We start from the raw sequence: 27,804 nt of genomic DNA, 5'->3' as shown, positions 1-27,804 counted from the left end.
TAGAAGGTAAACTTGGAGCTGGCATGTCCATCTGGACCATCTCCCAGGTAGAGCTTTCCCAAGAATAAAGCCAACAGAGAAGGAAGTAGGGATAAAATATAGAGGAAAACTGATATGGTTTGGATCTGTGTCCCCCACCAAATCTCATGTCAAACTGCAGTACCCAATGTTGGAGGTGGGGCCTAGTGGGAGGTGTTTGGATCATGGAGGTGGATTTCTCATGAATGGTGTAACACCATCCCCTTGGTACTGTTCTTGTGATAGGGAGTGAGTTATTGTGAGATCTGGCTGTTTAAAAGTGTGCAGCACCTCCCCCACCTCTCTCTCTCTTGCTCCTGCTCCTGCCATGTGAGATGACTCGCTCCCCCTTTGCCTTCCACCATGATTGGAAGCTTCCTGAAGTCTCCTCAGAAGCAGAAGCTGCTATGCTTCCTGTACAGCCTGCAGAACCAAGAGCCAATTAAACCTCTTTTCTTTACAAATTACACAGTCTCAGGTATTTCTTTATAGCAGTGCAAGAATAGACTAATACAGAGACCAGGAGCGAGAGACTGTATCCTAAGAACACTCCTTGAGGCCCTGGATCCAGTCATGACAAATTGATAACCTTGAACTTCCCAATTAAGTGAACCAATAAATTCCCTTTTTGAGTATCTGTCACTTTCTGAAAGAGACCTTGCTAATGCACTATACATAAAAATTTACTCTGAATAATGAAAATATGTTCACATTATATATATATAGTGTGTGTGTATACATATATAGAGCATACGTAATATATACATTTTTTAAAGTAGAATTTAATTACTGCCCTTTGAAAATGAGCCAGACTTAGTGACTTACTTCTAAAAAATACAATGTGGTGGAAGTAATGCTTTGTCACTTCCACTTGCCTCTCACTCTCTTGAGATGCTAGCTTTTAGAACCAAGGTGTCATATGACAAGGAAGTCCAAGTCACATGGAGAAAACACACGTGGGTGTTCAGACAACAGCCCCCGCTAGCCCTCAGCCAACAGTCAGAATCAGCCACTAGACAAGAGAGTGGACAAGCCTTCAGAGGACTTCAGCCCCAGTCTTCAAGTCTTCCAGTGAACATGACCCCAGGCATGGTGAAACAGGGATGGTCATTCTGCTCGGCTGTCTGAATTCTTGACCCATAGAAATCATGAGTGATCATAAGTGAGTTTTACTTTTTTTTTTTTTTTTGAGACGGAGTCTCGCTCTTTTGCCCAGGCTGAAGTGCAGTGGCATGATCTCAGCTCACTACAACCTCCACCGCCCAGTTTACGCCATTCTCCTGCCTCAGCCTTCCGAGCAGCGGGGACTACAGGCGTCTGCCACCATGCCCGGCTAATTTTTTGTATTATTAGTAGAGATGGGGTTTCACCATGTTGGCCAGGACGGTCTCAATCTCCTGACCTTGTGATCCACCCGTCTCGGCCTCCAAAGTGCTGGGATTACAGGCGTGAGCCACAGCGCCCGGCCTGAGTTTTACTATTTTTAAGACACTGTGTTTTGAGGTGGTTTGTTATATAGCAATAGATAACTAATACAAGGACAAAACAGCAAATGGTAATTAGCTCAAGTGCTAACTCTGACCAACCAATAGTTGTCTGGAGAAGGTTGCATCAGGGCTGAGTGAAAAAGAGAAGATGAAATTCAGTTAATGATGTCTGCCATGAGCATAGAAGTGGGAAGTGACAGTAATTGGGTTTGTCATTTGTTGGCGCTGGTCTACAACCAACCACAAACCCAGATAAAAATGTTCAAAGATACTATGCAGCCATGAAAAAGAATGAGATCATGTCTTGCAGGAACATGGATGGAGCTGGCGGCCATTTTCCTCAGCAAACTAACACAAGAACAGAAAACCCAATACCGCACATTCTTACTTATAAGTGGGAGCTAAATGAGAAGAACACATGGACACATAGAGGGGAACAACACCCACTGGGGCCTATCAGAGGGGGGAGGGTGGGAGGAGGGAGAAGATCAGAAAAAAGAACTATTGGGTACTAGGCTTAGTACCTAGGTGACAAAATAATCTGCACAACAAACCTCTGTAACACAAGCTCACCTATGTAACAAACCTGTACACATACTACTGAACCTGAAATAAAACTTAAAAAAAAAAAAATAACAAATGTTTAAAGAAGGAAAGGGAGAAAAAGGCAGGTAAATAGGGTAGGAGAGGAAGCACTGATCTTGGAGATAAGATACCAGGGTTCAAATCTTAGCTACTTACCAGCTATGGAAACTTAGGCTACTCACTTAGCCTCTCTGGGCCTCAGTTTCCTCAGCTGTAAAATCACAGATTGTGGTGTGAGTTCAATTAAATGAGATAATGATACCAATGTCTGGCATTAGGCACTCAACAAAGGGGAGTGTGGTGGAAGTCATGGCCAAACCTCAGCAAGCTTTGGGTACATGAGATGGATTTGAGGTGGATTTGGACTTTTCAAGTACGTTAAGTGGCAGCACACAAGGCCTTCCCAAAGTGGGTTCCATGAAAGACTAGGTCTGTAGGATGTTAATAGTATGTTCTATGAAATCCTGGTGATGTGGGATCTTAATACAGGGGTCCCCAACCCCTGGATGGCGAACTGGTACCAGTCCCCGTGGCCTATTAGCAACAGGGCTGCAGAGCAGGAGAAGAGTGGTGGGTAAGGGAGCATTACCACCTGAGCTCCACCTCCTATTGGACAGGCGTGGCATTAGATTATCACAGGACTGTGAACCCTATTGTGAACTGCACATGAAAGGGATGCAGGTTGCGTGCTCCTTACGAGAACCTAATGCCTGATGATCTAGGGTGGAACAGCTTCATCCTGAGACCATCTCCCCGCCACCCCCCACCATCCATGGAAAAATTGTCTTCCACAAAACCAGTCCCTGGTACCATAAAAGTTGGGAACCACCATCTTAATAGATTAAAACAAGTAAAAAATAGTTTGTTTACATACACTTACCATATGGCCCAACAATCCCATTCCTCAGAGAAGTGAAAATTTAAGTTCACACAAACACCTGTACATGACTGTTTCTAGCAGCTCTATTCATACTCACCAAAGCCTAGAAATATCCTTCAACAGGATAAGTAAATTTTGGTATATTCACACCATGGAATATGACTCAGCAACAAAAAAGGCCTAACTATTCATACATACAACACAGGTATGTCCCGGAGGCATTCCCTGAGTGAAAAAAGATAGTTACAAAGGCTACATAGTGTATGATTCCATCTATGTGTCCAAAATATGACATTCCTGGAAAAAAAGAAAACTATTGTGATAGAGAACACATTCATAGTTGCCAGAGGTGGACAGAGGGGGGTGCTGACTATAAAGGGATGGCACAAGGAGTTTTGGGGTGGAATGAAACTATTCTGTATCTTGACTGTGGTGGTCATTACATGAATCTATGTATGTGTGCAATTTTACGGAACTATACACCAAAAAAAGCTAATTTTACTGTGTATTATTTTTCAAAGTAAAATTAAAGGAAGACTTCACTTAAATTTGGAAAATACTGTGTTAAAGTGAAATAAGATTCTTTACCACAGGACATATCAGAGCCTTGAATATACCAATTGGTATCTGTGATTCTCAAAGACTGGCAGGGCATATGCAGCATTTCTCTAATTTATTTGACAAGGAACTCTTCTTTCTCAGAACGTCTCAAGGGTCTAGAGTTTTCTAAACTCACTCGGGAAGATTCAGGTCCAGTAGCAGGTATGAGCTGGTGCCTTGATCTCTGGGATCCAGGGAAAACTAAAATGGTAGGCTGCGAATCAGGTCCTACTTAACAATGCAGTCTCTGTGCCCTAAACAAATCCTGGGATGAGAAGGTACAGCTAATAAAGAGTAATGACCAGTTCTGGTTTTCTTCTTTATTAAATTTTATAAATAGTGTATCTAACTACAAATACAAATGTCTCTCTCCGTCTATCTAACACACACACACACACACACACACACACTTATTCATACATGCATATGCACTGAAAAAAGGTTTAAACTATGTTAAAAGAAAAACTTCAGCGGAATTAAATTTAAAAGAGTTTAATTGAGCAATGAACGATTTGCGAATTGGGCAGCACCCAGAATCACAGCAGATTCACAGAGACTCCGGGGTGCCTCATGGTCAGAACAAATTTATAGACAAAAAAGGTAAAGTGACACAGGAATCAGAAGTGAGGTACAGAAACAGTGAGATTGATTATAGTTCAGCATTTGCCTTATTTGAATGGAGTTTGAACATTCGGCAGTCAATGAGTGGTTAAATTATGGCTGCTGGGATTGGCCAACACTCAGCTATTGTTACAGGCACATACTACTAAGTTAAGTTTTCAATTTTGTCTATTAAGGTAGGTTACAGTTCATCCACAAAGACTCAAACACAGAAGTACAGAGTCAGTCCTTCTGAGGCCACATTCAGTTTGCTTTAACAATTCCCCCCTTTTGGTCATTTTCTCAATTTTGAGAGACTGACCAAAACCTCAGTCATTGATACTACTATCACTAATGTAAATGTATTTATGTGGTTTTGAAACCCACTGGGAAACAGTAGAGCAGTGGGTTTTTCAAGGAGAGAATACAGACTGAGTAGAAGGTACCTCCCTATGCTGGAACATCTTGTTTACAGGAGAAAAACAAAACCTGATCTCTTGTGGGATCTGTTTCCTTAAAGCCTTAGTTTGATTATGCCACATTTAGCACGAGTGACTCCATTTTAGTTTGGTTTGGTTTGTCAGGGCCTAGCGCAAGAGCTCAGTCCAAAATAATGGCCTCCTATAATTTGGATTTTAAAAATTCCCTCTTTTGGGCTGGGCACGGTGGCTCACGCCTGTAATCCCAGCACTTTGGGAGGCCTAGCTGGGTGGATCACGAGGTCAGAAGATCAAGACCATCCTGGCTAAAGTGGTGAAACTCCGTCTCTACTAAAAATACAAAAAATTAACTGGGCGAGGTGGCGGGCACCTGTAATCCCAGCTACTCGGGAGGCTGAGGCAGGAGAATGGCGTGAACCCGGGAGGTGGAGCTTGCAGTGAGCGGAGATTGTGCCACTGCACTCCAGCCTGGGCGACAGAGCCAGACTCCATCTCAAAAAAAAAAAAAAAAAAAAAAAATTTTAAGGTCTCCAAAATAAATTGAACAATTTTCAAAAGTCAAAGCAGTTTATGACCTTAAGGCATTTAAAAAACCTAATATCTGACCTGCATAATTTAGATAAAATGTCTTTATTTTATTTATCATCTTTAAAGCTGTTTTTATTTCCCAAAGATTACTAAAGTTACATGAACTAAAGGCATTACAGTTATTTTGCTTTCAAAATACTTGATTTAAGCACTTACGTTTGTTTAAGCCAATTAATTAGAGCTATTTTATATATACACACAACACATATATAATTACACACAGAGAAGATTACTACAGTAGTTGTAAGATTTTTCATTTGCCACATTTTAAGTTTCTTAATTGGTTATTGGCTTTATGGTGGAGTCCTTGGAAGAAGAGGGCCAAGATAGGGGTCTCTAGTGCCTCCTGTTTTTCCCAAGGAGTCCAGGCTGTTAGAGCTTGAATATCCATTTTTAATTAAGCTGACTTTTAACCATAGCACTCTTAAATAAAGTCCTTTTAAAACTTCTTATTACCCAATTTTAGCCAGGCCAAACAGCTAGTATTTCTGGCTTCTGAACTTTACCAAAGGTAATCTCCCAGGTGCTCAGAGAAAGGAAAATTTAAAATAGTCTATGGAAGAGAAGAGAATAGACAAGGTCATGCAGATGTTAAACCAGAAAGGACTTACTTCCCAACCAGGGGCTCAAACCCTAATCACCAGTGTAAAAGGGCAGAACCTTAGTCACTGAGCCACAGCATGGGGCAGTCTCCACTGTTCATCCGAGAAGGGATCTAGGGTAGTTAATTTTGAACTTGCAAAGCCTTTTAACTACTCAAGATAATTTTTAGAGCTAACTATAACATAAACCCTAAAATTCCTGTTCTCTGGAAGGCAAAGACCAAGAGAAAGTACTGCCACATGCTTACAAGGTCAAGCTCCCAAGGACATAAAACAAGATGGAGACCCCATCCAGTTTTTTTGTTTGTTTCAGGGACCTGCAGCAAAGTTTGTTACGGACCAGCTTGTTGGGCCATCTTGATCAGCTAGCTTATGGGGTCCTAAGCCCACGTTTTATCCTAAGGTTCCCCTTGACACAGAAAAATAAATTCACAGCACAAAATACATCGGCTTAAGACTAGCCTCAGAATTCTTTTTTGCATAATTAAAACTTTACAAAGGAGATAAACAGTGATTTTTACCATTCATTCAACCATTTGCACAGAGAGAGAGAAGCCAGAAAATCTGACTGGTAAGAAATTCTTACCCTTTTGCCAGCATGCTAGGCTTCTGGGTTCCCTTTCCCTGAGGGGGCCCAGTGACCCAGCTTGCTGTACCATCGCACTGGGGGCCAAGCCACATCATAAAGGAAAATGATCTTTTTTTTGTTCTGGCTATAGCAAAATATGTGTGATAAAACATAGACATTAGCCACTCTGCTTAGCACCCAGTATCAAACCAGCAAGGCTTAAATTTGCCCTCAGATGGGCCCCTCATCTTTAATCCAACTTCTGACTATAAATTTCAACATATGGTCTCTAGTTAAGATGGTCACCCTGAATAACAGAAAAGATAGGAAAGGAAAGAAGAAAAAAGCAAGTATTGCCTGTGGCAGAGTGTGGAAAGTGAAGAGCTCAGGGAGGCCAGAGCAAGACCCATTCATTTCAGCAACACTGAAAAGTTCAGGTGGCCACTTGTTAGCAGCAGTCCCATCAGCTCTCAAGTTTCCCCTTTTTTGGGTGGGAGGAAAAAGCTCCCCATGTCCCACGATCCTGTATATGCCTAATCCTGTCACCCACAGCCATTAGCAAAGACTGCAAGGCAGATTATTCCAAAGAGAACAGCAGTTGACATTCCACAGTGCCAAACCCATTCTTAGCCAAAAGGGACTTTACCAAAAGCCCTCATTTTTAAACGTACTTCAATGCATTATTGTTCATTCGGGATGTTCCACTGCAACTTATCTTTAGTAAGATTTTGCCATTTTGGTAAGACCTCGCTGCCTCCCAGGCCTAATGTATAAGCCAGAAGGAACTCAGCTTTCCAGAAATTAAGGATCCCATTTTTACCTAAAATATTGACTTTACTCAGGTTTTCTTGGATAACTTAGCCAATGATTTTTCCCACCTAAGTGTGCAAGAAAAATGAAACAAAGGGGTAGAACACAAAAATCCCTGTGAATTTCCAAAAGCCAAATTTCATAACCCCTGCAATATTACTGCTTACTACCAGTTCCTTTCTAACCCAGTCAGATATAAGCATCCTCTAACTTGCATCCAAGCCAGTTAATTTGCAGATCAAATCCATTCCTGGACCCAGTCCAGTTTCTGTTGTGACTCCAAACCCAGTTTGATCAGAAATTTGCTCAAAGAAACTCGGAGAGCTTAAAACACAAATCCGTGGAGCTCCAAAATCCGAGAGGGAGCCTACCCACGATCCCCAGCTACTCTGAGAGATCAATGGACACAAGTGGGTCTTGCAGGTACCTTGCGTGTTCACTCAGCGTTCCTGGGGGTCACCAGAAGCTCCACTTCAGATCCCACTTCTGACATCATCTGATAAAAGAAAAACTTCAGCCAAATTAAATTTAAAGGAGTTTAATTGAGCAATGAATGATTTGTGAATCAGGCAGCCCCCAGAATCACAGTGGACTCACAGAGACTCCATGGGTGGCTTGTGGTCAGAACAAATTTATAGACAAAAAAGGTAAGTGACGTACAGGAATCAGAAGTGAGGTACAGAAACAGTGAGATTGGTTATAGTTCAGCATTTGCCTTATTTGAATGGAGTTTGAACATTCGGCAGTCAATGAGTGGTTAAATTATGGCTGCTGGAATTGGCCAACACTCAGCTATTGTTACAGGCACATACTACTAAGTTAGGTTTTCAATTTTGTCTGACTATTAAGCTAGGTTACAGTTCATCCAAAAGGACTCAAATATAGAAGTACAGAGTCCTTCTCAGACCATATTTAGTTTGTTTTAACAACTATAAATGGATTTCACCAAAAGATTGATAGTAACTAAATCTGGGCAGTAAGATATTGAGTAACTTGAAATTAGCCTTTTTTTCTCTTTCTGCTTTTCCGCATTTTCCAATTGTTCTGCAAGGAATGTGGATTGCTTATAAAACAAACACACACAAATAGCTAAGAATTTAAAATAAGAAAATTTAAAAGTAAAATTAGCTATCATTCATTTGAATACCTACCATGTGCCAGGAACTGCAAAGCACTTTCTACACATTCTCTCTCTTATTTAATTCTCACAATTTATGTAAGAGGCACTATTACTATTCCTACTTTAAAGATGAAGAGATGAAGCTTGGAGCCATATGATGGGGACTGACTTTGGAACGCAATTACATATGCATGCATGCACAGAACCAGCTACCCTCATAAATACTAGACTCAGCTGAATTGGCTGGCTCAGATGGCAACTATGTGAGACTCAAAACCCAGATATGACCACCCACCCCAGCCCCATATATCCTAATAATTCTCTCCTAGATAACTAGCCATATGGTAGACTAAAAAAACTTGGCCACAAGGTTTTGGAGCTCCTTCTTTCAAGAGGTATACTCCCCATTCCTCAAATCTGAGTTGGCCTCCAGACTTGCTTTGACTGACAGAACATGGCAGAAATGACATTGCATAAGTTGCAGAGGACTTGCAGATTTCATTCTCATATTCTCAGAACCCCTGCCCAAGACCACCATGGTGTGAACAAGCCCAAAATGAAATACCACATGGAGAGGCCTAGACATTCCTGTTATACCAAACGAACCCAGCCCCTAGCCAACAACCTTCCAAATGAATGAACCTATATAATTGAGCCCAGACAAAATTAGCAGAAAAACTACCCAGAAACCCCATAAAATAGTGAAAAGTAGCCAGGCATTGTGGCTCACGTCTGTAATCCCAGCACTTTGGGAGGCCGAGGCAGGTGGATCACCTGAGGCCAAGATGGTGAAACCCCGTCTCTACTAAAAATACAAAAATTAGCCGGGTGCAGTGGTGGGCGCCTGTAATCCCAGCTACTTGGGAGGCTGAGGCAGGAGAATCGCTTGAACCCAGGCGGCGGAGGTTGCAGTGAGCTGACATCGCGCCACTGCACTCTAGCTGGGTGACAGAGCAAGACTCCATCTCAAAAAAATATATATACAGTGAAAAGTAATACACTGTTGTTAATTAAGCCACTAAGTTGTGGGATTATCTGTTATAGAGCAATAGCTAATTAATACAACTTGAATTTACAAAATGAAAGATCTCAAGTCATTGAGGTGCCTATGCTGGGCCAATGCTACGAAGAAATATTAAAGTTATTCAACGTGATACAAGCCCTTTCATTGAGGTTATTACTATTATTATTATTTTGAGATGGAGTCTCACTCTGTCACACAGGCTGGAGTGCAGTGGTGCCATCCTGGCTCACTGCAAACTCGCCTCCCAGGTTCAAACAATTCTCGTGCCTCAGCCTCCCGAGTAGCTGGGATTACAGGTGTGTACCACCACACCTAACTAATTTTTGTATTTTTAGTAGTGACAGGGTTTCACCATGTTGGCCAAGCTGATCTTGAACTCCTAACCTCAAGTGATCCACCTGCCTTGGCCTTCCAAAGTGCTGGGATTGCAGGCATGAGCCACTGCACCCAGCTTCAGTGAGGTTATCTTGTATCTCCTCTCCTAGTACACAGATCAAGCCCAAATTCCACGGTTAGAGAGTGATTATAGTTCTCATACTCCCTTCCAAATAGACCAAAGGTTTCTTCTTCTCAAAACACAACTATGTGCAACTGAACAGATACTGATGAGACAGTGCAGAAAATTATGCAAAAAAAAGAATGTCAAGAGAGTTTTTTCTATATAAAAGCAAGGAACTGTTTGCATAGAAAAATGTGTGCTGAAACCAATTAATTTTTTTCCTTTGCTTTTAAAAACACATTAGGATTTTCTTCCAAGCTTTACTGACTCATGAAACATATTAACTGTGGCAGGCTGAGTTTCAATTAAAGACAGAAGGCAAGGGTCATTTACCTACAACTAAACGCTTCTTCAATAATAACAGATTCGTGAGCAAATGGAACTTGCTGCAAGGAGAATATGACAATTTGTTCCCGTAGCTGTCATTTTTATTCAGACTCAAGTGGCTCCACACTAGAAAATCATATTAGCTTAAAACATGATATGGAACCCACTATACCAAGAGATGTTTCTTACATATAGGTAATTCCTTACCAACATTCACAACCACGATGGCAGGGGAAAAAATTACCCTAGCTTCTTGACAGAATGACTTAGCATATTTTAGTTTTATAAAAACTAGAATATTATCAAAGATTAATCAAATTATTAAATTGAAATTGTAGTCTACTTTTTAAAGCTTGTTATTACCCTTGGAAAGAAGAACGCAAACAATGATAAAGCCATCAGACTCCCTGGTATAAAGTTATGTGACTTGTTAAAAGCAACTACACCCAAAAAATACTGTAGTGGTGTTTAGGGTTGGATGCTGAGAATTCTTTTCAAGAGAAAGTATCTCACAGGAAAAAGAATTCAGATGGTATCTTAGGGCTCCTTCACAGCAGGTCACTTTGCATTCCCTACTCCCTTTTAAATGCTATCAACATTACACCCTCTCAACCTTTCCTTCCTCTCGATTTCTCATATTTCTTGGTCTGTTCCCTTTGTTGATTTCAATCACTTGGCCCCTTCTAATTCCTCCTTGTCTTGAACCTTACTCCTCTCCTTTCTGCCTTACCTGATACACAAAAAGCAAAACTGCTCCTCACATAACAGTCCTGCATTTCTCCAGTGGTGGCACAAAGAAACAATTCTCTCTTCAGACAGGGTTGGGTTACCTAGCAATTTCCCATGTCTTTCTGTTCTCAAAGATTTCTCTCTCTCCCTTTCTTTCTTTCTCCCACTCTCTCTCCCTCTCTTTCTCTCTCTCTGTAAGCATCCAATCTGTGATAAAAGAATGAGGGTACATTTGGTAGACTTAATCATAAGCAATTTTAAACATTCCCCTAGAGTGGTACTCAACATAACTTCTAACATATATAAGTGAAAATTAAATTCAAATCAACAATTACTGAGTATCTCCCACCTGCTATGCCTCATACTGGGATAAAACTTGGGCTCTGCCTTCAAGAAGAAAACATGGCAGAAATTGTAAAGAAATGCAAGGAATAGCAATCACCCCACAAACATCCCTTTAGCATCACCAACTGCAAAGAAATTCTCAGGATACTGAGCCTCTGTTTCCTCATATTTTAATATTAATATTAATACCATTTAACATGATACCAACACTAATACTTCACAGGATGATTCCCGTAAGAGTCAAACTAGAATGTGTGTGTGAATGTTGATTCATTTTGTTTTTGCAACTTCCTGTGAATCTATAATTATTTCAAAATAAAGTTTTTTAAAAAAATTTAAACAAGAATGTGATTGAATGTACCTTGCAACTGTGTAATTCAATTTCAATTATATTCAATTATCATTTATTCAGCCAGGTCCTATAAACAGGAAATCCATGATTCCTGAAACTAGAGCACCCAAGGGCTGAGGCAGTAGAGAGACACATGAAAAATATAATATAGTGTGATATGTGTTGTACTAGTGTAGCAGGACAAGCCGCGGACAAAACCCCTCAGACACCGATAGTGAAGGGAATGGCTTTAATCAGCTGGGAGCATCGGCAGGCTAGCATCTTAAAATCCGAGCTCTTCAGGTGCTCAACTTCTGTCCCTTTTAAGGGCTCACGACTCTAAGGGGTCCACGTGAGAGGGTCGTGATCGACTGAGCAAGCCAGGGGGTACATGACAGGGGTTGCAAGCACTGGTGGTCACAGTGAAACAGAACAGAATGGGAGGTTTCACAATGTCTTTCCATACAATGTCTGGAATCTACAGGTAACATCAGTTGCTAGGTTAGGGGTCGAATTTTAACTACCAGGCTTAGGTCAGGCAGTCCCAGGCCTGGTTTCGGGTCTGGCTCCTAGGCACCGGGCTACCTGCCTTTAGTTTTGCTTCTCTTTCCTTTTCTGAGCATAAAACAATATAAAACAATATGAGAGGGTCTCTCTCTCTCTCTTCCCTCATTTCCCCCCTTTGAGATTCTCACTTTTTATTTAGTGGGAGTTCTCACTCTTATTTTCGATACTTATGTCTTTTTGTGCAATAGACTGATAGTGATTCATATAGTACACTTGTGTTGACGCATTCTGGTGAACTGAGGTAGTGATGAGGCTTTTTATCATTTGAAGAAGTACAGGTAGCAAACAAGGGAGCAGTAAGCAGGTTTCTATTACTATTATAACTGCTATTATAAGAGTTTTAAATCCTCCTAGTGCTGGGAACCACCTTCTAAACATGGCTTCAGGGTGGAATCCGTGCTACACTTGTACAGGCACATGTGCCAGTTTTGTCATATTTCTAACTATGTCTTTAACTACTTGCCTTTGATTATCTATGTGTAAACAGTAATTAGTAAAGTTAAATTTATTATAGACCTCTCTTTCAGCTGCTAGCAAGTAGTTGAGAGCCAATCTATTTTGATAGATAGCATTTCTTATCTGAGTTTCTTGCCAGGCCAGGATAGTCAAGGCTTGACCAGTTTTATTAGTGATGATTTCTAAAACAGCTTGCAACCGTGTGATTCAGTTGAGCATGTAAATGGGGGTCCAGTATCCCCATGAGCCATCTTGTGCCTAAGTGGCAGGCCTATAATATTGTATGATTTTTTAGGAGGCCATTCATCATCTTTTTAATTACCTATGGCTACGTTTTGATTTTCATGGGAAGCACAGACAGGGAAGCCCAGGAGTTCACCTGTTTTTATGGCCAGTAGGAAGACAGATGGTTTAATAGTGCAAATAACACAACTACCTGTCCACTGGTCAGGCAGCTTAGCATAGGCTCTATGTCTACATATCCAGTATAGCCCAGTGGAGGCCATCCAGTCCGGGTGGGATTCTGCGTGGGCCCAAACAGTCTGCAACTTCGGAAATTTACTGAATGGATTTTTATCTGTATGGTTTGAACTCCACCATGTAACTGTTTTTGTGGTACCATTATACTGTTTTTGCCCTAGCCAACTAAGTCATCCTACAGAATGAGTGAATTCTTTCCTTTTAAACAGATAATGTTTAAACTGTTCCAGAATATAATATTGTCCAATAATTGAGACTTTTAGAACCTAGAAATTATCAGGGTGATTCTTTAGGGCCAGGAATTCATCAGGAACTGGGACTGTAGGCACTAATTCTCAGGCTTCTTATGGCCACTGATCTCCTATTACAGTTCTTCCACACACATAACATTTAGAGACTGGGCTACATACCTTGGATGGAATAGTATTACACAAACAAGTTTCTTTCAGAGTCCTGGTACACTTATAATAACCATAAAATAATAGGACTGTAGCAATCTTTTGTCCTACTTCAGTGACTTGATGTATATACTGGGAACAGTCCTTAGTCTGAGGAAGGTCAGTTGAAGTCCTTACTGTACAAGTCCAAATTTTAAGGAAAATGAGTCCCGTGATGAGTTTCCTCATGCTTCGGCCATGCGTGGACCAGTCAGCTTCCGGGTGTGACTAGGGCTTGTCGTCTTCTTCAGAGTCACTTTGCAGGGGTTGGCAAAGCTGCTCCCATCCACATACCGCTCAAAGTCTACTGATGTTTGAGGATGGTCTAGGAGGCTGGGCCTGCTAGAATAAACTGAGTCCAACACCTCTACACAGTTATGTTCAACTGGGCTCTCTGATACCAGGAGCAAGGTGGTGGGGTTTAGGGCATTGCAAACTTCAATGGATATGTGGGGATTTTCACATAGCAAGCTTTGGTACTTGGTTAGTCTAGCATTTGTTAACCAATGATGTCTTCTGGTAGTCATTAAAGTTACCACAGCATGGGGGGCCTTTATATTCAGGTTTTGCCTAAGGGTTAGTTTATCTGCTTCTTGTGCTAACAGGGCTGTTGCTGCTAGGGCCCTTAGACATGGGGGCCAGCCTTTGGAACCCCATCTAGTTGTTTTGAGAGATAGGCCACTGGCCTTGGCCATGGCCCTACAGTCTGGGTTAAAACTCCAACTGCCATTTTTTTCTCTTTCTGACACATAGAGTGTAAAGAGTTTTGTCAGGTCAGGTAGCTTCAGGGCTGGGGCCAACATGAGTTTTTCTTTTAACTCATGAAAAGCTCGTTGCTGTTGGTTGTAATAGATGTGATTTATCTAATCTACATTTTTATTAACTGTCACCCACCAAAATAAGGATTTAAATCCTATAACTATTTGATTTCAAGCTTTAAATTGATCTGGTATTCCTTGCAGGGCTCCAATTGCATCTAAATAGATGTGAGAGTTGAAAGACCTTTAAGGGGCTTCTCTCGCTTTACGATGTCTTATTTTTTTTCCCTCTGGTTGATGAAATGCCAGGGTGAAAGGGATAGCCAAATGGACTAAAGCACAAGTGCCACTCCAGTTATTCAGCAGAGTGCCCAGTAAAGGTCCACCACAATATCACCACACATCCACTCAGGGATGAACAAGGGCTGACTGATTGATAAGCTTTTGAAAATTCTTAAGCTCATCGCATCCCTTCAGGTCTCCAAGGAATGCTGTTTCCTCCCTGTTGTGAGAGATACGAAGTGAACTTAGTGTCGGGAGATGGAGGCTGGACGGCCCTCTGGGGCTGACCCACAGGGTGCCGGACTTTGCGATATAGCAGAGAGAGCTTGGCATGACTTATTATTCCAGGCTGTAGAATCCTGGAAAAGAGCTACCATGCAGCCCACGCCTCGTCGACTGGAGGACCTCCTTAGTGGAAAGGGGACAATCTAGGCCTCTGGCCTGCCATGTACACAAGCATAACAATTGCTTTTGTTTAACCTGCAGATGGAATATTTGATCCATTTCAACCACGCATTTGTATCTTGGTATGCTGTCTTAATTTGATGAGATTAAGATGTAGGATGATAAACAGGTGATTAAAGAATCCCTCATGAATACATTAATACTGTTATTACTGGATTGGGTTCCCGATAAAAAGGATAAGTTTGGCCCAATTTTCTCTCTGTGTCTTGCATGCTTGCTTACCATTCCCCCTTCTGCCATGGGATAATGCAACAGGAAGGCCCTCACCAGATGCCAGTGCCATGCTCTTGGACTTTCCAGCCTCAAGAACCATGAGTCAAATAAATTTCAATTGTTTACAAGTTACCCAGTTTGTGGTTACAGCAACCCAAAATAGACTAAGGCACAAAATGTAGTTTATGAAGACCTAGGCCAATTAAATACTCCACCAAAACAGGCTCTGTGAAAATTCATGTCTTGGAAAATACTGCATACTAAGGCATATTAACACATCAAAGTTATGAATCATCCTGCAGGAAAGAAATGGTTTATAACTTTGTCAATTCTGGCATTTGATCACAATGCCAGTTTTTACTTAACACCTATTAATCTACCATGGAACTAAAGTTTCACATAACATACTTTGGGAAAAGCTACTCTAAGCTGCTAGAAGATAATATGGATTTGGAATGTTGAAAGGGACATGAAAACAGGATTTGAGTAAGATAAATTGGAAGTAGTGTGCGGGGATATTAAAGCGGAAAGAGCCTAGAAGCTGAGAGCCCCGCTAGGAAGCTACTTTAGCAATCCAGGTCTGAAGTGATAGAGGCTTGCACTTGGGTGGGAATGGGGCAGAAAAGGAAGATGATGATCCATTTTATGGAAAAGTGTGTGCATATTTAGATTCCAAATAAAAAACAGTAGTAGAAAACTCCAAAGTTTGGAGATTGGTAGGTGAAAGACTAAATAGCCACCAAAGGAAAGGCTGATTCAGGGGCAAACTGTGATGTGTTCAGTTATTGATATGTTGGGTTTAGAATCATGGTAGAAAGAGGTCTGTAAGAAATACCTAGTCATTTTTGGAATTATGAGGCTTGTGTGAAAGACGTCAAAATTATAGACCAATTTGGAAATCACCAGCACTGGAATGGAAACTAAGTCATAAGATTAAATTCTTACTCTCCTCCCCATTTCCCTCAGCCAGACCAATCCCTTCTCTTCGCAAGTGGCTTCATTTTCAGGGGCACGCTTCCTCGATCAGCCTCCAGTTCCCACAAAGAAGCACTTTTAATTATAGTCATTCCTGAACGCAGCTCTGCGTTCTATAGTGGTAACCATGCACCATCAGCAGGGAGTTTACAAAAATAAGCCCTGGAAGGAGTTCCTTAGATATACAAGGAAAATTAACTTTGGAATGTTACCACATTTACGGAACACAAGTCAACTAGAGACTGAAATATTCTGCTCTCCTTATTACATGCCAAACCATTGGCACATACCCTCTCCTGCAGAGTCTCAATATTATATAATCCCAAAGCTGAAGGTATCCATACACAGTAGGTTTTAGACAAATTTCATAAACTAAAAATCATGCACTATTCTGGAAGCTTGTACTTATGAAAATATGTTTGCACACTGTCAATCAATTCTGCAAGGACTTAAAAAGAGTCTTCTGTGTACTTAGCCCTAAAATGACCCATGGTCTTTCCCCTTCTCCTCCACACTGGACCTCTGGAGTTGCACAGTCCCATATTTGAATCCTGTCAGCCCTATGGGCCATATGATTCTGAACAGGTTACTTAACTGCCCTGGGCCTTGGTTTTCTCACCTACAAAAATACGATAAAAATACTTTATTCATTTGTTTATGCATTCATGCACGCATTCATTCAGCAAATACTTTTCAGCTCCCACTTACAACTATACCAAGTCTTGGGCACTCTCACAGTGGCAAAAGAAACAGGCATGGTCCCTAAAGGCAGGGAGCTTAAATCTTACTGGGTTTTTTAAAAAATCAAATGAAGCAATGTATGCAAATTACAAGGTACAGTGGTTCATTCAAAAAAGGCACTCAATAAACACTAGTTCCTTTCTTTCCTACAGATCAGAGGACACAAAATCAAGTGCCTATGGTGGCCAACATAAACATGTGCAGCAGTGGCAATGTGATATGTGACTGTGGCAAAGTGATATGGAGAGCTCATGACTTCATTAAAGGGTAGAGACCCAGTCAGCATCGGCTGATTGTTTCCAGAAGCCGATACAGATTAAGTGTTCTCCCAGTTTTCAAAAGAGAAGCAGGAAATATCCCTATATTTAAATGTTGACAACTAATTTCAAATCCTGGGTGGGCCAAATAAAATACATATAACCTAGGGGCTGCCAGTTTGCAACCTCTAAACAAGCTAACCCCAAGAAGGCAAGGCACTTGGATAACCACCAGTTTTCAGGACTCTCTGGGGCATGATGCAGGAAGACTAATGGACCCTCAAGTAAAATCCTTATTTCACTCCAGCTTGGTCTCAATCAATCGGCATGACTCTCTTCATGCTCTGCTGAAACAGGAACCTGGAGTAACAGGATCTTTATCACCAGAGGAAAGAAAAATCTCACTATGGGTCATCAGCTTGCATTATAGAAATGGATATAAGGGCTAGACAGGAGGAAACAGTGAAAAGGGACCCCAACAGAGAGCTGTGAAGCACAAGCAGTTCAGGCACCAAATTGTGCTGATCGGATTTAAAGGCATCCACCACAGGGACAATCACAAATACACCAGGAAGATGCTGCCAGCACTTTCAGGTGATATTTTCTAGGGTGATATTCACTGGTTTTACTGCTTCCTTTGTCTCTGACTCATTCTTTCCAGTTCAATCTATTTTGTTTATAGATTTAATATCTGGCACTAATTCCTCCAAAGAGCTCATGATTTCCCTCTGTGCTCTCTTCCCCTCCTGCTTCAGAGCAGGCCAGATGGAAAACCAAATAATAAACAGTGACAGATGTAAAAAGATACAGATATTTGTATTACTTTGGTTTAAGGCCCCAAATGAAGCTGGTCCAATAGACTATTAGAATGGAGCTGCCTCATCCTTTCCAGAAAAGTCTAAGCATTATTAACTCTGACATTCACCTGGCTTTATAAACCCCAGTAATTATAATTGTGCTAGAGACTCACATGCCCTCCTTTAATGTGTTTCTCTTGTTCAGCTATAGAAGGGTAACTGAGGATTCCATGAGTCAGAGATGACCCTGACAGACCTGAGTCATCCCAGAAGTCCATAATATGCTCTGGGAAAACCAACATCCAGTAGTTTTTTCACTTGCTGGGAAGATCTAGAAACAATGAGTACCCAGTCCCATTTCTTGATGTGCACAAGAGCCCTGTGGAAGAGATGTTGGACTCTGCCCACAATTGAGATATACAACCCTGTATGATGGACTGGCAGTTCCTTTAAAAAAAAGCCTAGCCTGGACTATTAGAAGAGACAATAGGTCCACTAAAAGAAAATCACCATGAATGAAGGAGTCTGGCATCCTGGCTGCTATAACGAAATGCCATAGACTAAGTAGCTTAAGCAACAGAAATTTATTTTCTCACAATTCCAGAGGCTGGAAGTCCAAGATCAGGGAGCCAGTACGGTTGGGTTTTGGTGAGGGCCTTCTTCCTGGCTTGCAGAAAGTGTGCTCACATAGCAGATTGAGACAGAGAGAGAGAATGGGAATCTTCCTCTTCTTATAAAACCAGAGTCCTGTGTGATTAGGACACCACCCTTAATACCTCATATAACCCTAATTACTTCCTAAACACCCTTTCTCCAGATAGAGTCACATAGCAGGTTAGAGCTTCAGCATATGAATTTGAGGAGGAGAGGGAAACACAATTCAGTCCATAGCAGTGGGCTAGAGAGGGCAGCACAATGTGGACGCTGAAGGTTCCCAGAACAGTTGCCTGATTATCCCCCAATTCAGTAGGATTTTCTTCCCTACCCTCCACACTCAAGTGCTCCTTTGCTCTGGGAAAGAGGAGCTTAAAGCATGAAGAAGAGAATGTGTCCCTAGGGCTCAAGAGCTCAGCTATAGGAGCCTCCCCTGAAATAAATACCCAGGAGAAGGAAAATGTTTTCCAGCTGCTTACAGCTGTGGAAGAATACTGGAGATTGGTATTCTGGGGGGAAAGTGTTGGGAGAAGAGGTCAGCAGCAACACAGGCTATGCTGTGGTCCCTACCTGAGAAGGGTGCAGGTCAGCACCCAAAGAAGGCTGGCAGACAACTTGGTCAACAACTTGGGCCACTGATTGCTACGTTTGTTTGTTTGCGTTATAGAGATGGGGTTTCACCATGTTGGCCAGGCTGGTCGTGAACTCCTGACCTCAAGCAATCCACCCACCTCGGCCTCCCAAAGTGTTGAGATTACAGGTGTGAGCCACCGCACCAGGCCGGAGCCACTGATTTCTAGACTGACTAGGCTTTCTGGTAGACATGGATTGAAGCATGGCTGTAAATGTCACATTTGTCTTCACCAGTGGGTAAGGCCAAGAGACATTTGTGCTACCGGCATTCTCCTAACACTCTACAGATCACCAACTCATAGAATCATCTTATCCCAAACTGCTAGAGAATCTAGATACAGGCTTTACTAACACTTTGCTGACAACAGTAATTTTTGCTGAAGTTTCAATTAAAAGTCAAATAGGAAAGCTAAAAATCAGGCCAGGGGTGATGGCTCACACCTATAATCCCAGCACTTCAAGAGGCCGAGGCGGGTGAATCACCTGAGGTCAGGAGTTGGAGACCAGTCTGGCCAACACGGCAAAATCCCATCTCTACTAAAAATACAAAAATTACCTGGGCGTGGTGGCGCATGCCTATAGTCCCAGCTAATCAGGAGGCTGAGGCAGAAGAATCGCTTGAACCCGGGAGGCAGAGATTGCAGTGAGCTGAGATTGCACCATTGTACTCCAGCCTGAGAGACAAAGCAAGACTCCATCTCAAAAAAAAAAAAAAGAAAGAAAGAAAGCAAAAAATCACTTTGATTTTATTTCATGAGAATGAAAATGACTTTCATGGGAATCTGAGCTTGGTGGTACTCTACACATATGGCTGCAAATAGCCTGTACCTTGCCAAATGTCACAGGAACTTTTCGGTACTTACATTTCTTGACTTCTCTGGCAGCTGCTATTGTTGACAATTTCTTCCCTGATATTCTCTCTTCCTTTGACTTCTTCCTCTGGTCTCTCTGACCATCTTGATATACCATAGGAGGCCCTGATGCCGGTGAAGAGGCAGTAAGAAAAGAAAACACAGGAACATGTGCCTATGGCACAGCAAGGAATAAAGTGGCCTTCAGTGCCTTAACTTAGACTCTTGAGGGCTTTCCCCACCTGAAAAACAGTGAATTGAAGATCAGACTTGAGAAAGGCTGCACTGACCCTTGAACTTTGGTTACGACTCCATGATGAGGCAGAAGAACCTCCAGAGTGTACTCATTCGCTTTTATTATTCTCATTTCCTGTGCCTGTTGTGCTGATTACTTGCAGGTTTCACAGCAAGCTGAAATGAAAGCAACCTCAAACTTGTCCAATTGGTCATTCTTGCCAGGCTTTCAACCCAGACTAGCCCATTCTGGGCTGTTCAGGCACACTACGCCTCTTCAGTCTTCTCAGTGGACTCCTTGTGCCCCAGCATCCTCTACTCAGCTCTTAGTACATCTCCCATAAGCCCTTCAAACTGCACACATGCAAAATTGAATTTTTTATCTTCTTCCACAGTCTGATCCTTTTCTCATATTCTCCTTTTTGCTCAACTGTATGTCCATTAATGTAGCTAAACAAGCTAGAAAGCCAAAACCCTGAGTTTCTTCAAACGCATATTTGAAGATACTTTAAGGATATGGAAAAATCATGCTGGCTCTTTTGAAAGACCAATTTTATTACTGACTTGAAGGTGTGGTATGTGTTTACGTTCTCATAGGACTGCTGAATATGTCTTCAGTCAGCTTTTCCTTCTCCATCCACACCATGACCTTGGTTCTTACTTACATTGCCATTTTCCTGAACCACTACAACAATCTCTCATCCAGTCTCTCTCATTCATTCTTATAAATGCTGCCAAAGTAATCTTTCCTGTTTCAAGTATTTGTAAATACTTTTTTCTTTTTTACAGAAGTCATATATGTTTATTGTAGACATTTCAGAAAAATTCTTAATAGTACAAAAAGACAATTACTAGTAGCATTGTATTATATATACTTCTAGCCATTTTCTATGAATAGGCAGACATCTTTATATACAAAAGATTATACTATGCATACCCTTAAATGCTCTACCTTTTTTTTATTTTTTGAGACAGGGTCTTTCTCTGCCACCCAGGCTAGAGTGTGGAGACATAATAATGGCTCACTGCAGCCTTGACCTCCCAGTCTCAAGCCATCCTCTGACCTCAGCCTCCTGAGGAGCTAAGACTACAGGTGCACAGTACCATGCCCAGCTCCTTTTTGTATATTTTGTAGGGACAAAAAATTTTGTCCCATTGCCCAGGCTGGCCTCAAACTTCTAATCTGCCTAAAGTTCTGGGATTACAGGCATGAACCACCACATACAACCTGCCCTACTTTTAAAAATTACAATTAAAAATTAGCCTTGGGAACAATTTTTCTGTATCAGTAAGTCTCATTATCATCTGTATAATGAAAACAGCCTGGCACGGTGGCTCACACCTGTAATCCCAGCACTTTGGGAGGCCAAGACAGGCAGATCACCTGAGGTCAGGAGTTGGAGACCAGCCTGGCCAACATGGTGAAAGCCGATCTCTACTAAAAATACGAAAATTGGCTGGGCACGGTGACTCACGCCTCATAATCCCAGAACTTTGGGAGGCCGAGGCAGGCAGATCACCTGAGGTCAGGAGTTCAAGACCAGCCTGGTCAACATGGTGAAAACCCATCTCTACTAAAAATACAAAAATTAGCCAGGTGTTGTGGCGGGTGCCTGTAATTCCAGATACTCAAGAGGCTGAGGCAGGGGAATCACTTGAACCCAGGAGGCAGAGGTTGCAATGAGCTGAGATTGTGCCACTGGACTCTAGCCTGGGCAACAGAGTGAGACTCCTTCTCAAAAAAAATAAAAATAAAAATAAAAACAATACAAAAATTAGTCAGGCGTGATGGCAGGTGCCTGTACTCCCCAGTTACTCAGGAGGCTGAGGGAGGAGAATCGCTTGAACCCAGGAGGCGGAGGTTGCAGTGAACTGAGATCACATCACTGCACTCCAGCCTAGGTAACAGTGAGACTCTGTCTCAAAAACAAAAACAAAGGAGAAAAGAAAGAGAGAAAGAGAGAAAGAAAGAGAGAAAGAAAGAGAGAAAGAAAGAAAGAAAGAAAGAAAGAAAGAAAGAAAGAAAGAAAGAAAGAAAGAAAGAAAGAAAGGAAGAAAGGAAGGAAGGAAGGAAGGAAGGAAGAAAGAAAGGAGGGAGGGAGGGAGGGAGGGAGGGAGGGAGGAAGAAAGGAAGGAAGGAGAGAGAAAGAGAGAAAGAAAGGAGGGAGGGAGGGAGGGAAAGAAAAGAAAGAAAGAAAGAGAAGGAAGGAAGGAAGGAAGGAAGGAAGGAAGGAAGGAAGGAAGGAAAAAGAAAGAAAGAGAAAGAAAGAAAGAAAGAGAAAGAAAGAAAGAAAGAAAAAGAAAGAAAGAAAGAAGGAAAGAAAGAAAGAAAGAAAGAAAGAAAGAAAGAAAGAAAGAAAGAGAGAGAAAGAAAGAAAGAAAACAGGAGATTTTATCCAATGGAAATAGCATCATTTGTTTAACCAATCCCCTACTACCTTTCTATATTTCCTAATATTAAAAAAAAATTGGCCAGGTGTGGTAGTTCATGCCTGTAATCCCAGCACTTTAGGAGGCCTAGGCGGGTGGATCACGAGGTCAGGAGATCGAGACCATCCTGTCCAAAATGGTGAAAAACCCTGTCTCTACTAAATATACAAAAATTAGCCGGGTGTGGTGGCACGTGCCTGTAGTCCCAGCTACTCAGGAGGCTGAGGCAGGAGAATCGCTTGAACCTGGGAGGCAGATGTTGCAGTGAGCTGAGATCGCACCACTGCACTCCAGCCTGGTGACAGAGCGAGACTCCATCTCAAAAACAAAAAGAAAAAATTGTATATACATCTTTGTGCACATTCATAATTTTTTATTTAGGACTGAAATTGCCAAGCCAATGAGGATACATACTTGACTCTAAACCTGTTGCCAAATACTCTCCCAGAAAGGTCTTATCCAATACTTCTACCAGTAGAATGATCATTTTAATTTACAAGCCAGATTGTGACTCAAAGACTTGGAGAACAGTTGCAGGTTCAAGAACAGAAAAGCAGGCCAGGCATGATGGCTCATGCATGTAATCCCAGCAATTCAGGAGGCCCAGGCAGGAAGATTGCTTGAGGCCAGGAGTTTGAGACAAGCCTGGACAAAATAGGGAAACACCTGTCCCTGCAAAAATAAAAATAAATAGCCAGGGGCAGTAGTCCCAGCTACTCTGGAGGCTGAGGTGATGGGATTGCTTGAGCCCACCAGGAAGTCAAGGCTACAATGAGTCATAAACGTGCCACTGCACTCCAGCCTGGGTGACAGAGCAAGACCCCATCTCAAAAAAAAAAAAAAAAGAGGCCAGGTGCGGTGGCTCATGCTTGTAATCCTAGCACTTTGGGAGGCCGAGGAAGGTGGATCACTTGAGGCCAGGAGTTTAAAACCAGCCTGGCCAACAAGGTGAAACCCTGTCTCTACTAAAAATACAAAAAAATTAGCCAGGTGTGGTGGCAGGCACCTGTAATCCCAGCTACTTGGGAGGCTGAGGCTGGAGAATCCTGAACACAGGAAATGGAGGTTGCAGTAAGCCAAGATTGCGCCACTGCACTCCAGCCTGGGTGACAGAGCAAGACTCCATCTCAAAAAAAAAAAAAAAAAGAGAGAGAGAGAGAGAACAGAAGAGCAGAGAAGGCCCCGAAACAAGACTGCCATAGCCATCTAGGCCATAGTGCCTCCAAGCACAGTATGGCCCATTAGTCTTCTGGATGAACCAAGAAGAGATTTTAAAATCCAAGTTCTTTAATTCTTACAGCAAATGCCAGCCCAAGGACTTTCGTTTTTACATATGACTAAGTCCTTAATAGCTTCCTTTGTTCATTATTAATGGTAATTAAAATTTTATATTCACAAAAAAAGCGCAGTAGTGCCAAATATTGAAAATTTTGCTCTTCACAGAAAGTTTGGCAACGAGGCAAATTTCTTGCTGCACATGTGAAAACACAGGTTGCTGGAATTCCCACGATATTCAAGCATTTTTTTTTTTTTTAGTATGTTAAAGTGTAATGTTTTTCTATTTTTAAAATTTTTTAATTTTTATAATTTTTAGAGATTGGGTCTTGCTCTGTCACCCAGGCTGGAGTGCAGTGGTGAAATCATAGCTCACTGCACCCTTGAACTACTGGGCTCAAGTGATCCTCCATCTCAGCCTCCCAAGTACTTGGACTATAGGCACTTGCCAGCATGCCGGGCTTATTTTTCTATTTTTAATCATTTTGTTCATTAAACATGCTATGATGTTGCCATTTTGGGTTGTTATTTTGTTCCTCTTTCATTTTTTATTTCACCAAATTATTCCCCCACCAGAAGTGAATTTCGGGTAGGTATATCTTGGGGGTCTTTTGACCCAATTAAATGAGCATGTTCAAGAACTGATGGTCTAGATGCCTCCAAATCTCCCCACCCCAAGCCTAGGTTTGCTTCCTAGATTTCCTACATTGGCTAACTCATAAGGAGAGCTGGTAAGTTACTGACTATAAGATGATCAGATGCTTGAAGGGAGGAATAAGAATAGAGCAACTAAAAGCAATTTTTTTCTTTTTTTCTTTTCTTTTTTTTTTTTTGAGACGAAGTCTCGCTCTTCTACCCTAGGCTGGAGTGTAGTGGCGCAATCTCGGTTTACTGCAACCTCCGCCTCCTGGGTTCAAGCGATTCTCCTGCCTCAGCCTCCCAAGTAGCTTGGATTACAGGCGCCTGCCACCACACCCGGCTAATTTTTGTATTTTTAGTAGAGGCAGGGTTTCACCATGTCGGCCAGGCTAGTCTTGAACTCCTTACCTCAGGTGATCTGCCTGCCTTGGCCTCCCAAAGTGCTGGGATTATAGGCATGAGCCACTGTGCCCAGCCAACTAAAAGCATTTTGAGGAAAGATGACAGGGAGGCTCAAAGACTCACTCTCCTCCCAACTCTGTTGCTTTTCTTGTTTCTTTGTTTTTGAGACAGGGTATTGCTCTGCTGCCCAGGCAGGAGTGCAGTGGCATGATCACGGCTCACTGCAGCCTCAATTTTTCAGATTTAGCCTCCAAAGTTGCTGGGACCACAGGCATGCACCACCATGCCTGGCTGGTGAGCAGGCATACATCTATGTATAATTTTTTAAGTAATAATTTTTTTAATTTGTAGAGACAGGGCCAACTCTCAGTTTTTGAAACATTAGTCTTACATTACAGAAGAATATATGCAGGACTCTGCTAAATATCAGCAGGGCTACGAGGTCTGAGCTACCAATGAGCCTAATCTAAGCATAAACAAGGCTGGTGAGAACTACAAAAACACTATTCTGTGCTCAGCCCAAGCTACTCAGCCACTGACCTGCAGATTCATACTCTTGATTAGAACATGAAAGACTAGCAGAAAAGAGGAGACAGATCTTCCTATGAGAGTTACTATCCAAGGAAATGAAGACATCTGTACAATTGATTCTGGTGATAGGTTCAAAGCTTCTTATTTTCCCATCTAGCCCTAGGAAGTCACACTTTTAAAATGTATGGGATTTACCTTGACAAACAAAGCTTATAAAAGGATGTGGAAATCTGATTTCCACCAGCCCAGCTTGCATTTCAGCAGGGATTCTGTAATGTTACCAGCCTGAGAAAGAACTGATCTACTGAGTAGTACATTTCCATTCCCTTATGGAGGAACAGAAGAGAAAATTGGCTAAATCAGTACTACTTGATTTTGCTCACATTTCTACTGCCAAGAGTAGCATGGTTACTCACCAACAGGCACTAGAAACACCCACACACTCACACACATGTACCACCAGGCATTTGTTAGGCTACAACCTAATGAGCTTGCCATTTTCAATCATCTAAGCTCCTCATTATTCAGTAGCACCAAAATTGGGTTCACCGCAACAGTAGAATTTTATGTGCAGTACTAAGTCAGCTATGAATCACAAATGGTTACATTTCATCCAAGACAAAGCTCCAAAACCTTTTCTCTGCACATTCTCTGGTAGGTGAAATGACATCTATGAGGGTCCCTTGCACACCACAGTAAGGGTAGCAGAGAATATGCAATGACTAAGGAAGAGATAAAAGAAGAAAGGGACAAAGAGTGAAAAGAAGAGTGGAAAGAAAAGGGAGAAAGACTAAAAGTAATCAAACATTTAAAAAGACAAATGTGCCTCCAGAATCTGCGAACCCCCATCGGTGTCGCATCCCCAGCCTGCCGCCAAGGCTGCCTACAAATTGGTGCTGATCCAGCACACGAGAGTGTATGGAATCTGGAAAACCACTTCAGCGGCTGGTACAACACCGACCTGAGCCCAGCGGGCCATGAGGAGGTGAAGTGCAACAGGCAGGTGCTGTGAGAAGCCGGCTGAGTTTCACATCTGCTTCACCTCAGTGCAGAAGAGAGTGATCCAGACCCTCTGGACAGTGCTAGATGTCATTGATCAGATGTGGCTGCCAGTAGTGAGAATTGGTGCCTCAATGAGGGGCACTATGGGTGTCTGACCGATCTCAATAAAGCAGGAACTGCTGCAAAGTATGGTGAGGCCCAGACGAAGATCTGGAGGCACTCCTATGATGTCCCACCACCTCTGATGGAGCCCAACCATCCTTTCTACAACATCAGTAAGAATCACAGGTTTGCAGACCTCACTGAAGATCAGCTACCCTCCTGTGAAAGTCTGAAGGACACTATTGCCAGGGCTCTGCGCTTTTGGAATGAAGAAATAGTTCCCCAAATCAAGGAGGGGAAACAGGTACCATTTGCAACCCATGCCAACAGCCCCCAGGGCATTGTCAAGCATCTGGAGGGCCTCTCTGAAGAGGCTATCATGGAGCTGAACTTGCCCACTGGTATTTCCATTGTCTATGAATTGGACAAGAACTTGAAGTCCATCAAGCGCCTGCAGTTCCTGGGTAATGAAGAGACCATGCGTAAAGCCATGGAAGCTGTGGCTGACCAGGGCAAGGCCAAGAAGTAAAGGCCAGCAGGCAGGCTACTGTCCCCAGGGGCACCCTCCCTGCCCATCGCATCGCTCTGCCCCTCCCTCCTGCACATGTCACACTGACCACATCTGTAGGCATCTTGAGCTGTAATTGCAGATGGGGACCAGTGGCTCCCATTTTCATTTTAGCCATTTTGTCTCCTGCACCCACTCCCTTCATACAATCTAGTCAGAACAGCACTTCTAGGGCACGGGTTCTCAGCCCAAGCTGTGGAAAAGCTCCTCTGTTCCAAGAGAGTCTAAAGGTAGTGACCTGGGTTTTTACAAGTGCTTTGTTTACTAAAGACTTGTGGGGAGGAACCATGCTAAGCCATGACCAATGAAGCAAGACAGCCTGTCTGCCCCCAGGAGCTAGTCCTGTGCTCTTAGGTAGTTAAGCCACTGCCTGGGGGCTCCAGTCATTCCAGTGGAAGATGAATGTAACCTGCATGGTGATGTGACAACTGTTTCTTCCCTGACCCCAGAGAAGCTGGCTCTAGAAGGTTGGGATCAATCCTGAATTTAGTTTACGTGTTAC

At 42.3% G+C, this 27,804-nt stretch overlaps 1 pseudogene; it reads left to right on the top strand.

Moving 5' to 3' along the window:
* LOC112619314 overlaps nucleotides 1-27,519 on the top strand; it is a 70,149-nt pseudogene extending 42,630 nt beyond the window's left edge.
* The last annotated feature ends 285 nt before the right edge of the window (nucleotides 27,520-27,804 follow it).

The sequence above is a fragment of the Theropithecus gelada genome, chromosome 2 (genome assembly GCF_003255815.1).
Source record: "Theropithecus gelada isolate Dixy chromosome 2, Tgel_1.0, whole genome shotgun sequence".
Taxonomy (NCBI): Eukaryota; Metazoa; Chordata; class Mammalia; order Primates; family Cercopithecidae; genus Theropithecus; species Theropithecus gelada.
The sequence above is the reverse complement of the archived record's forward strand: the minus strand, read 5'-3'. Positions and strand labels throughout refer to the sequence as shown.